The sequence below is a fragment of the Polistes canadensis genome, unplaced genomic scaffold (assembly GCF_001313835.1).
Source record: "Polistes canadensis isolate GaletaPanama2010 unplaced genomic scaffold, ASM131383v1 scaffold_2, whole genome shotgun sequence".
Classification (NCBI taxonomy): domain Eukaryota; kingdom Metazoa; phylum Arthropoda; class Insecta; order Hymenoptera; family Vespidae; genus Polistes; species Polistes canadensis.
Window position 1 is genome coordinate 675,134 of NW_014569549.1, and position 12,446 is coordinate 687,579.

The 12,446-nt window shown below is 32.2% G+C and overlaps 1 long non-coding RNA gene across 4 annotated transcripts in view; it reads right to left on the reverse strand.

Moving 5' to 3' along the window:
• LOC106785002 overlaps positions 1-12,446 on the reverse strand; it is an 86,364-nt gene that overhangs the window by 22,641 nt on the left and 51,277 nt on the right. For all 4 annotated transcript variants that reach the window (XR_001381474.1, XR_001381475.1, XR_001381477.1 and 1 more), the window contains one exon: positions 5,224-5,286. This is a non-coding gene — a long non-coding RNA (uncharacterized LOC106785002). The remainder of the gene's footprint in view (positions 1-5,223; positions 5,287-12,446) is intronic.

Consider the following 12,446-nt stretch of genomic DNA (forward strand, 5'->3'; position numbering starts at 1 on the left):
GAGAGAAAGAGAGAGAGTTTTCCCATTTAGAATTTCAGCAGGATAAAGGGCTCTTCACGTAGGAGCTACTACCACCAAAGAAAGAGAGAGAGAGAGAGAGGAGAGAAAGAAAAAGAAAAAGGAACAAAAAAAATCGAGCAGAAAAGAACGAGGAAACGCTCGATCCTCTTCGCCCTGCCCGCCCCCCGAACCCCCAACACCACCCACTCGTGAAATCAACGGCGCGTTTTAAAAACGATTCGATGCTCTCTCGAGCGCGAAACGTCTTTTCGAATAGGAGAACATAAATTAAAAATAGAAGAAAGAAAAAAAAGAGTATAACACGCTTGATAATTTTTCATTCCTTACGAATATAGTTTGGTTTCATTTATCAGGATTTTCAGTGCCATCCACGATCATTGCAAATCATCGTGATGAATCTTTTTTTCTAAAACGTCGATGTGAAATACAAGTATGTAAAGAGAACCAAACAAAAGAAACACAAAAGGAAAAGGATTTATAAAAGAAAGTATATAAATACATACACATACGTAGGTAGGTATGTACGTAATTTAAATATCTCTATAATTATGTTAATGAATTAAATATATAAGAGTGATGAATATCGGATAATATTATTTTATCTTTTTATGGATTGTTAATTTGTCTAATGAAAATCGATGAATATGATAAAATAATTTAAACGATAATTATTGTTGGAAGTGGATACGATTTTTAATTCATAAAAAAGAAAAAAAAAGTGTACTTTTCAATAGTAACGATAAATTTTATATTAACGAAGTTGAATTTATGAATTTTATTATATTTATTTCATCGTTAACGTTGTTATCTTTATTTTATCGGAAAAGAAATTTTCTTATTATAAATTTCATATACGTATAATATAACTTCCTTTTTTTTTTTTTTTAACGATTTATGTCATTGTCTCATAGTTTTTTGTTTTTATTGTAATATTATAACTAGCATATTAGTAATTCTGTTATAATACGGTATTGTAACGTTGTCTCTCCCCTCTCATCGCCCTCCCCCCGTCACCAATACCAAACGTCAAATCGGAAACTTATGGGCTGACGTTATCCTATCTGCAATTTCACGCTCGCACGTTCACGGTAGACGTATATCGGCTTCCGGAGATTCCGTTTAAATAGGGGATTGTTGATAAACCGACGATAGAAGTGAAAATGATTGCAGGAAATTCACTACTGACACACTGTTTCTAGGAAATATCAATCGTTTATTATCGAGCCAATTGAGAGAGATCACGTTTATAATTATTTACCATGTTAATAGCAACAATGTTAATAATAAACTCGACGAATTGTTCTATTAATATTTTCCTATTGGTTGCTTAACAAATCATATTTTGTTTTCTTTCAAATTAAAAAAAAAAAAAAAAAAGAAATAAATAAAAAATATGCATATAACAAAAATTGCAGAAAAAAAAATTTATTTTCGTATAATATTAACCACCCACCTATTCAAAAAAAAAATAATAAATCAAATCGCAAATTAAATTGTGAAATAAATTAAAAACAAAAAACTCCGACCCCTTAATCCCCAGCCCCCCTTCTCTGTAAAAGAAAAAAAAAACTTAATTCTCTTGCGAAGTTAGGTGTACTTAAACGCGAACCCTTTTTCTTTTACATGCTAATTCAATTATTCTGCGAGTGCCTAAAATTACTTCGACAGTAAAAAGGCCCCTGATGAAACGTATAAACCACCACTACCGCCACCCCACCCTTGGGTATCTTAACAAATCGGATTTTCTTGATCCTGTCGTAACGGTAAACACACCGATCGTCCACCACTAGGTCATTAGGGATAGTAATAAGGGCAGGAGGTGGATTAAAGGGCAGTCTACTGAACGGAACGATGGATATAGAGATAAGGGGGAGAGTATACTGTAAACGCAACGAGATAGGGTTGCTCGCGAGAGAATACACGTGTATGTAACGTCATCCCACCCTTTTCCTTCATACCACCACATTACCAACCAACCAACCAACCAACTCACCCTTATTCACTCATTCATTTACTCGCTATCTTTCTTCATTTAAAATCAACTCCCAAGATTAAACATCCAAACACCCTTCTTTCTACATCGTTCAACGAAATTCTTGATTCATCTAATGATACATTTTTCTGATTAGTGTCAACAACAACAACAAAAAATTCCTCAACGTCTAAGAATCCCTTTTTCATATGTTTTCGATATAACCATACACTTTCAAGTGAAACAAAAAAAAACTGAACTAAAAACTAGAAAGTTACACACCCTCTCTCTCTCCCTGCTGCCCCTTTTTCTCGAAAGAAAAATCTCTTCTTCTTTTCTTCTCTTGAAATTAAAAGATTAAAAAAAAGGGATAGGGGGAAGGGGAGGGAGGGGCAGAAGAAGAAAAAGAAAAGAAAGACAGTACGATACGACGCGACGCGATACCTTCGAGTAAGAAACCTTCCTTTGCTCTTTTTTTTTTTTTTTTTCTTTACGCACGGACGGCAAGAAAAAAAGAAACGAGTAGAAGGCTAAAGGATGAAAGGTGTACAGTGCCTCCCCCCTCCCAACCCCCAACCCCGTTCAAGGCTCGTATCTACGTACGTACCATATAGATAGGTCGCGAAGAAGAGAAACAGAGACAGAAAGTAAAAGAGAAATAGAGAAAGAAAGGGAGAGACAGAAAGAGTGATTTCAGTGCTAACGATACCGTTGATAAAAGGGGGCACGAGGGGGGGCACAGGGGGTTAGGAAAAGAAAAAAGTAAAAAGAGAGAGAGAGAAAAAAAAACACGAAAGCTCGTTGGAAAAGTTATTCACCCCGAATCGATCTCGGCGATTGTCGAGGGTCGATGAAAAGCCTGTAAGTAGTTAATTGGCCTACGCGGCAATGCACCTTACTCTCTCTCTCTCTCACTCACTCCCCCCAACCCCCCACTCTCTTCTTTCTTTCTCGTCAGTCAATAACTAATAATTAATCCGACCCGTTACGCCGTGCATTAATCAGCACCGCATAAAACGGAAGAACGCGGCTTCGACGCGACGGCAGACACATATACATACATATATACGTGTATATATATATCAAGGACAAGACAGAGTTATGGAAAGTGGTAGTAGTTTGTAGTAGTTTGAGGAAATATTGCTATGGCGCCGGGTAGAACTACACTACTACTATTACTACACACAGATCTATAAAATCCGTACTCTTTCTTTATTTTCTTTTTCTTCTTCTTTTATCTTCTTCTCTTCTGGTTCCATCGATTTAACTCCCGCTAACGAGACATTCGGAAACATCCTGTCTTTTGTATCGATTCCTTGTTCCTCAATGAAAGATAAAATCACCGAGCTGTTTTAGCTTTCTTTTTCTTTCTTTCTTTCTTTTCTTTCTATTTTATCCCCACTATTACTACACCAGCATCCCCTCATTTCTCTTCCATTCGAAAAAGTATCGCGTAACAACCGGAAGGACGACTCGAACTCGTCCTCGATGAATCCGATTACATTCGTACCAACATTTTCATTTTCATTTTCATTTTAACGTACAGTTGTTTCCTTTTTTTTTTTTTTTACAATTTCTCGAATACAATTTTGTTAATCGATACTTCGTGTTATTCATTATAATGTAACAACAACTAATTGAACCGTGTTACGTGTAAACGGATCAATCATTTTTTTTGTTTTTGTTTTATTTAAATAAAATTCAAGTGTTGCGATATCATAAGTTAAGAGAAACATCGTAACAATTATTTGAAAAATAATAATTAATTGTATAGCTTTATATTTAAATCGTATTCTTACTTTTCTGATAATGATAAATGAAATTCAATATGGCGCTTGAGTCTGTTTTAACGCATAAACGTTGTAAAATTATAATCGATTAATCGTATTCCTTTGATTCTTCGTTTCGAAAGAAACACAAAAAAAATATCTTGAATATAGATATCAGTCCACACTAAATTTTTAAGAGATTCATTGACTAACTTCATGTTGTTAATTTCATGTCGCTATGCGCGCGCATCGTAAATACCGACTAACTTCATCCTGTTAATTTCGTGTCGCTGTGCGCATGCGCTCATCGTAATAATTCTCACTCTCATCATTTTTTCCCAAACGCACCAAAAGAAGTATAACTTCAAAAACCTTGAACGCGTTAATTCACGCTAAATTATCGTTAATGAAGAGAAAATGTTTAGTTACAATAACACTCTTACATTAAATAATATTCTTATAAAGGTTAAACACGTATAACAATTTTCCTTTTCATATAAAATAATCAAACGATTATATCTTCTTACCAACGGTCAGTAAGTTTGACCGAAAAAAGTAAAATGATACAATAAAAAGCGAAAGAAAATATAGCAACAACTGTTTAGAAGATGATAAACACGAAAATTAACAATCGATAAATCGGTATTTTATCGGCGAGTTGTTCCATCGTCGTAGAATAGAAAAAAAAGTGCTTACAGCGTGAAATTTATCCGAGACGCTCTTCTCCTCAATTATTCATCGTCCGGAATCACGACAGAGCATCCAATCGAGACGGCCTTTGATCAAAGATACTCGAGGTTTCTGCACATTTCTCTCCTCTCTCTCTCTCTCTTTCTCTTTCTATCTTTATCTTTTCCCTTCCAATCTAAACCCCGCCCCACCCCCATCTCCTCCCTTCACCATTATTCTTTCTATTTCTTATCGATGCTTACAAGACACACCGTATTTTCTTCGGTTTCGTACCTCTAGTTATTTTAAAGAATAATCGTTCGATTTAAAAGCAATACAACATTTTTCTAACTATTCTACCCAATTGAATTTTTATTCATTAGAAAATCTTTCTGAGACACACATTTAACAAGTGGAATAATTTTAACACGAAATTATAGTCATTTATCGTCAAATATTTGTCTTAATTCGAAATAAGATTTGGGCAGGTGTAATTGTAACGAACAGTTATAATTTTAAGCGTATTATCAGTTAATTTGACTTCTCGATCATTTTTAAATGATTACGAACTATTTGCACAAGTAGAAAAAAAATCCTTTAAACGATGGTGAACAGTGGAGTAGGGTGAACAAGTTTGAATACACAAACCGATCGATGATTGGAGTTTTTTCTTGATTTTTCAATGTTGGTTGGGTATTTACAGTTTTGATGTTAAAATGGGGTTTAAAATTGTAACAGAAAACAGAAAAAAGGTTAAAAATGGAAACCCTGCTTAAAGGAATCTCTACTTACTCTGGAGTAGGATTTCTCCAGCGCTGGGTTCCAGCTCGCGCCATCAGACATCGACCGTCCGACCTGAAAGGAAAACAAAAAAAATGTATTGGTTTGCATTTAATGAACTAACACCATCATGTTTTATCTTTCTCGCGATCATTAATTTATAAGTGTTATTATGAGTTTAAGATTAAACAAAAAAAAATCGGTAAGTTTTATTTTCGAACAATCGTACAACGTTAACTTGTAAAATAGGAACACACAATTGTCGTATCATTTTTTTTTTCTTTTTTTATGGGACATCATTAGGAATATGACGTTCGTTATAATTACAAAGATAAAAGTGACAACATTTTAATCGTATATTTAAATAAAAATTGTTGAGAAATTAATTATACCGTTATGAAAGGAAAAAAAAAACATGTTGTTCTAAAAAAAAAAAAAAAAAGAGAAAAAAGAAGTAACATTACTTTTAAAATTCGAAAACGCATGAAAACGTTACTGCTGCCGCTACACGGTTACGTCGTTTCAATTCGTTTTGAAACTAATTGCAAGCGTTATTTTCATTTCGTTACTTCTCGCAGTTTACATTTAGGAAACGTTGAATTATCATTTTAAACGAAAACCAACCAACAACAACAAAAATATATATATTTATGTTTTTTACAAATTCATAGTAGTATCCACAATCCAAAGTATGTTAACATCTTTTTGGATTTTTTTTTATTTTAATGAAGTATTAAAACTCATTTTAAATAAATTATATCGATGGATATCATTATCAAATATTATATATTGAATTATTATATTGAAAAAAAAAGAAATAATATCGAAATTAGAAAATTTTCAAAACGTATCAGTTAACGAGAGCAAGAAAACTTTGAAGAGTTATAAGCTATGAGAATCAGGTTCAAAGTTATGACACAGATTCGAAGAGTCATAGTGTCAGAAGGAGAAGTTCATTGTCGGTTGAACAAAAGTGACAAAAGACTTTTGGAGACTTATCAAAGAGACTTTTCGAGACTTTTGCATGATGCTTGCTTGCTGCTGCTGATGGTGACTGCTTTGAATCAGGTTAAAAGTTGATTCTAAGTATTTCAGATATCCTATCATCTAGTCAAATGCACGTGACTGAACTTTCAATCTTTTCTTATCTTTGTTTATCTTGGAAATAATATTAAAACCGTTTTAATAGTACTAGATAATGATAATTTATTAACAATTTATATATTTTCAAGGTGTATCGCGTTACTCTACTGAATTATAATATTCGATTGGAAAAATTAGACGCAAACCTACCGGTAAAGATTTTATATATATTTATATTTATATTTATATTTATATTTATATTTATATTTTTATTTATGATACACTCGTAGAAGAGATGACAAATAATATAAAACACATTTTTATTAGCATTCCCATTTTGAAGACATTTCCAACATTGGTCTCCTTACGTTGGAAGAAAAATGTTCCCATATACGAGTGTATATATATTCTAGGAACTTAACGAACTGTCTGGATTGTCTGGAACACCCCCATGAGAAAAGAAGAAAGTTTTGTAGTATCTGAGCCAGCTAACACCATTTCCTCGGAGACCCATAACGTAACTGGTCAAGCTTGTAAATTCACGAAAATTCGATACAGACTGTGTGTGTCATCGTATATTTATACATCTACCTACATTTTATACTATCTATAGAATACTTATATCATTTCTTTACAATTTCATTTAACTATAACTACTGATTGTCAAAGAGGGAGAAAAAATACAAATGAAGTAAGAAACTTTTTCAATTAGAAATAAAATGTTCATTTTAAAATACGCTTAATTAAATAAAACTTGAAATTATCAATTGAATATTACGGATAAATGAAAATAACAATTAATGAGAAATTTATCGACAGATTTTTGTTTCAAACTAAATTCAGACGCGTGTCTATTCGTCCAAGTGTTTGCACAATCAACTTAAACGTTAAATCAAAATGTGTGTGTGTGAAGTATAAAATATAATAACGAATACATTAGAAATTGGTAACTTATTAACGTTAAGTTCATTAATCGAATGAAAATTCTTTAATTGAGTTACCAATGTGACGTACGTTCTTTACGTACATTGAAATACTGGGAAGGAGATTGAAAAGTTAATTATAAATCGTTAACTATAGTAGTAATCTGTTATAATATTTCACATGAATTAAAACAATTTAGAGAAAATTTGAATATAGGAACATTTCTGCACTTCATTGTCACCGTTATTGCGACATTCGCGTGCACAATAAATCCAAGCAACGTTGTTACGGATGCAATGAATTATTTCCTTCGACAAAAAAAAGACCAAAGTATGCAACACGTATAATATTAAATTTTAAAATAAAACAATTTAAGAATTTAATTTACGTTACGTCTTTTTTATTCTCACTTTAATCGAATTCGAGTCATTTCTTTATTAACACTTTCTCACATCTATCCAATACTATCGAAAAAGATTCTGTCTGTGTTCTATCAACGGTATATTCATTTTATTAACTGTGACCACGTTGTTACTTGACTTTAATGTACTGACGTAAATGAATAATCTCCAACGCGGAGATTTTTCATTTATTATATATTCGAACAAAGTCAAATTAATAAAACAAATAATAGCAAACGAATTAACAAACAATAATGATCTATAATATTATAAAAAATAATCTACGTAAATATATTGAACAATCGTATAACAAAAATGTTGATTAAAATATTCCATTCCCATTATCTTTATACTTTACGATAAAATGTACATTGAATATTAATGTAAAATAATGTAAATGTTGATTTGCGTATTAATTATTGTTTTTATTTCTTGTCACATAAAAATTTAATTAAGAAACAACAAAAAAATAACACTTCAATAATTAAATATATGTAATTTATTATTAGAATCTAATATTAAATAATATAAATCAAAACGAAAAAAACAAGTCACACTAATAATAATCTATTCCACCCTTTACGAAACACTTTGACTAAAAAGTTTCATTCACCGCTCGAGAAATTAATATCCGCTAAAGAAAAGAAAAAGAAAAAGAAAAAAAACCCATACACATTTGAACAATATGATAGTATCGAAAGGGTTAAAATCTCGAAGAGATGAGTTGAAGGGTCGATCAACTACGACAAGAAATGAAGAAACAGCTGCGACAGCAGTGTAACACAACCAGTGGGTAATCAGGTAAATCTCGGATAAAGTTCTCGTGGAAGCGTTTCTCATTGGTTCGATGGAGAAAAACAAAAAGAATTTTTCGAAATCACGTACGACAACAACCTGGGACTGACGAGGGGGGGAGGGAGGGGGGGATCGACCAGTTATGAACATTTTTCGCAAACTAAGCAATGCATCTCGTGTGCCTAGGTAGAGAAAACAGAATAAGAGTCGCAGTTTCAGCGGGTATCACCCTTATACCCTTCTTTATCCCTTCTCCCTTGCTTACCACCTTCCCACCACCATCATCCATCTCCACATCCTCCCCATCCCTCCTACCCCTCCTACTTCTCCTCCTCGTGTTAAACGTTGTCGACTGCATACCTCGTGAGCATGGTGGTATCGAATTTGTCGCCCTTTTCCTTTAGCCCGTTCTGTTTTCTCTTTTCCATTCAAGAGACCTGATTGCGAGTTGCATATTTTATAAGTGCAGCCTAGCTACGGATCGTGCACTGGGGAGAGGGGAAAGGAGATTTCCACCTGTGTTTCCTATACATTTGAGGCATGTGCATTCTACGATGGTGTTTTTTTTCTGTCTGTCTGTCCGTCTGTGTGAGACATTAAGAACACTATTATAACTATCTTGTATTTTATAGGACAATGAAAACATTTTTATTCCATTTCTTTTCTTTTCTTTTGTTTGTTTGTTTCTAATTACTTTTTTCTTGTCCATTTAAAACTGCACTACTTTTATGTTTCCATTAATAATTTCCCCCCCGCCCAGCTTCCCTTTAAGCGAATAAATATTTTCGTTATGAGTTATAGTATGGAGTACTACTATCTTGTTTTTTATTATTAAGAGCACAACATTTATCAAATAATATACAATACAGGGTATATATCAAAGATATTTTTTACAAAGTTTACGATTTTTTTTTTTTTTACATAGGATTATATTAAACATAGTCATAAATAATAAACCAAATGAGGATTGTTTCAAGATCTCAATAAGTACTTCCATACAATTATTATGTTTCCATTTAATTATATAATCGATACTTACGTTGTATTATAATATACATTAATCAAACACAAAAATAGTGTAAATTTATTAATTTTCATTTTGACCGTTCGTTTTATTGAAAAAAATGTTGATTACAATCCATTCGAATGGAAGAAAATTAAAAAAATATATATACGTACGTACGTAAAAAAAAATTAATCAAAGCCGAAAAAAAAGGACAAAACGTCGCGTCTATGTTTTACTTGTGTCTGTAAATTTTCTTTTTTTTTTTTTTGTTATTCGTCCAAAAAAAAAAAAAGAAAAAGAAAAGAAATATATATCCAAAAATATTCACGAGACGTTGGGGACAAATCCTATACGAGAATATATATTCTGGAAATTGAAAAGGACAACAGAGAATGGTGTGTGTGTGTGTACATATTAATATATACATATGTATATATATAAATGTGTAACACACATTTTTACACGAGATACGTATTCCTAGTGAACTACGTTCGCACGATCGCTCATTACTCCCACGAGAGACGAAGCACTTCGTTAATTTCGCGTTCTTTCGCGAAACTGACTGAAGAGAAACTACTACTACTACTACTACTATTACTACTACTACTACTACTCTCTACCGTTACTTTTCTCTTTGCACTTTTTTATTTTATTTTTTTTTCTTCCTCTTCTTTTTGTTCATTCTTATACCGTATACTTTCTTTCCAAACAATCGCAAATATTTTCATCCCGTTCTTTTTCTTTTTAACAAACGCGGAATGAATTAATCGCGGGATGGTTATTATTATTAGAAAATACAATTACAAGGGGTTGGGGGGAGGAGGACTGGGGTGAGAATCGAAGATTGCGTTCGACAATAACTTTTCACTTGCAAAAGATCGATTTTTGTTCGTACGACTGTGTGTGGAGAGTTTAAAACTAAATAAAAGAAATATTTTTGTACGGTTCGATTAATGTAACAAAAAAAAAAAAAAAAAAAAAAGAAATGATATCGTAGAAAAAGAAACTATATATTATATATTGGACCGAAGTTAAAGTTACGAACTGTAGGGACTACCTTTTTATTCTCGTTTCCCCCTTCCTGTAATTATTAATTAAATGGAAAAGGAATAATATGAAATTGTTAATATAGAATAGAAACATTAATGATCTGATCTGATCTCTCAATTATTTAATATATTAATTATTTTATATATATTATTTTTTTATATATAATATTTTTATTTAATTTGTTAATGTGAAAAATACTATTCGTTTAAAAGAATTTTATCAGATGACAGACACCTACCTTGTCAAATTGAAAATCATTACGATCGTTTGTTTGTTTATTTGTTTGCTCGCTTACTATCGAAATTCTCATTTAACTGAAGGCAAACTTTATAGAGACGCGTAAAACCCTTCAAAAATCTTTTCTCTCTTTCTCTATTCATAAAATTTATAAGGCGTCGTTGGGTTACGGGCTGGCTAAAGCTTTAGACAGCATAAATAAATACGTGTATTCGCTTAACCGGAAATTACGACGCGATACTGCAAAGGCTTGAAGTAATACAAAAAAAAAAAAAAAAAAAAAAAAAAAAAAAAAAAACTGATGCATGATTCGACGAGTGAATAGAGTAGAGCTCTTGGATTACGATTTCGAAGTTGCGAGAGACACTTATTTTGTTTTCTTTTTTNAAAAAAAAAAAAAAAAAAAATCAAAAAAGAGAAAAAAACTGATGCATGATTCGACGAGTGAATAGAGTAGAGCTCTTGGATTACGATTTCGAAGTTGCGAGAGACACTTATTTTGTTTTCTTTTTTCGAGACTGTGTTGGAATAATATTATAGTATAAAACACGGGAGATTTTTCTTCAACCTATCCGACGATGATCCTCGAATTAAAGTACTCTTTTGTAAAACAATAACAACAGCAACGACAAACAAAAAAACCCATAACTTTCTAATTACATTCTTCTCGCTAGTAAAATCATAAAAATATATATTATAGCATTGAAAATGAACACCAATGTTAACAAATTTATTATTATCAAACGCCGATTGATCGCGATGAAAAATAATTTCTTTTTATTTTCTTTTAACCGATCATTCGCGTGACATTTCTTTTAAAACATCTACAACAAGAATAAAACATAAAAGTAGAAACGAAAAAAATTAATCAAATAATAAAAACCAACGTGACTAACTAATCATCAATCGCGCGTCCTCCAAAAATTGATTTATTATTATAACCAAAATTAATAAAACCCACGTTATAATGAAATTTCGTTTAGAAAATTTGTGTTCGATGATATTACAAAAGTTTACTAATATTGCAAAACCTCTTTGAAGAGAGAAGAATAGGAATGTATTGTAACGCGCATTGTTTCATTTATTTTTATAATCTAAATAACAACGTCAAATATACTAATTCGATGTTTCCACTTATTTTTCCCTTTTATCATAATTATCTTGACAATTATACGCGTAAGCGGGTTGTCGGTAACACATTGAGTAACAGGTTTATGCAAACAAATGTTATCTCCATTGATATTGTAATGGCCAAGTGGTAAATGGTTGCGACAGGACTGGTTAGGATGTGAGATATATCGACGACGATGCCTGCATGAGAGTGAACGAGAGAAATGGTGGGGGGGTAGGGGGTGGGGGGAAGAAGCAGGGGATGGGAGGTGAGTTGTACTGTCCAGGTTGACCCACTGACCAACACCAGGTGACAACAACAGGGGAATGAAACATTGCCAATCAATAACTAGCATAATCATGAACATTAAACATTAACACGAATATGTAGACGAGAGAATGAGCACTAATTAATCATGATTATTAATTATAAGCGTTGTTCGTGTTATATTATGATAATAAATCTGATAATTTGTTTAAGTGGAAGTGGTGGTTGTGGGTGGGTGGGGGTTGAGTTTCATTCATAAGATTCAGGAATATTGTGATACAATTTTTGTTGTTGTTGTTGTTGTTGTTATTGTTATATATATTATTAATGCATTTTCTCATTGACCTTCGATTTTTTTCTT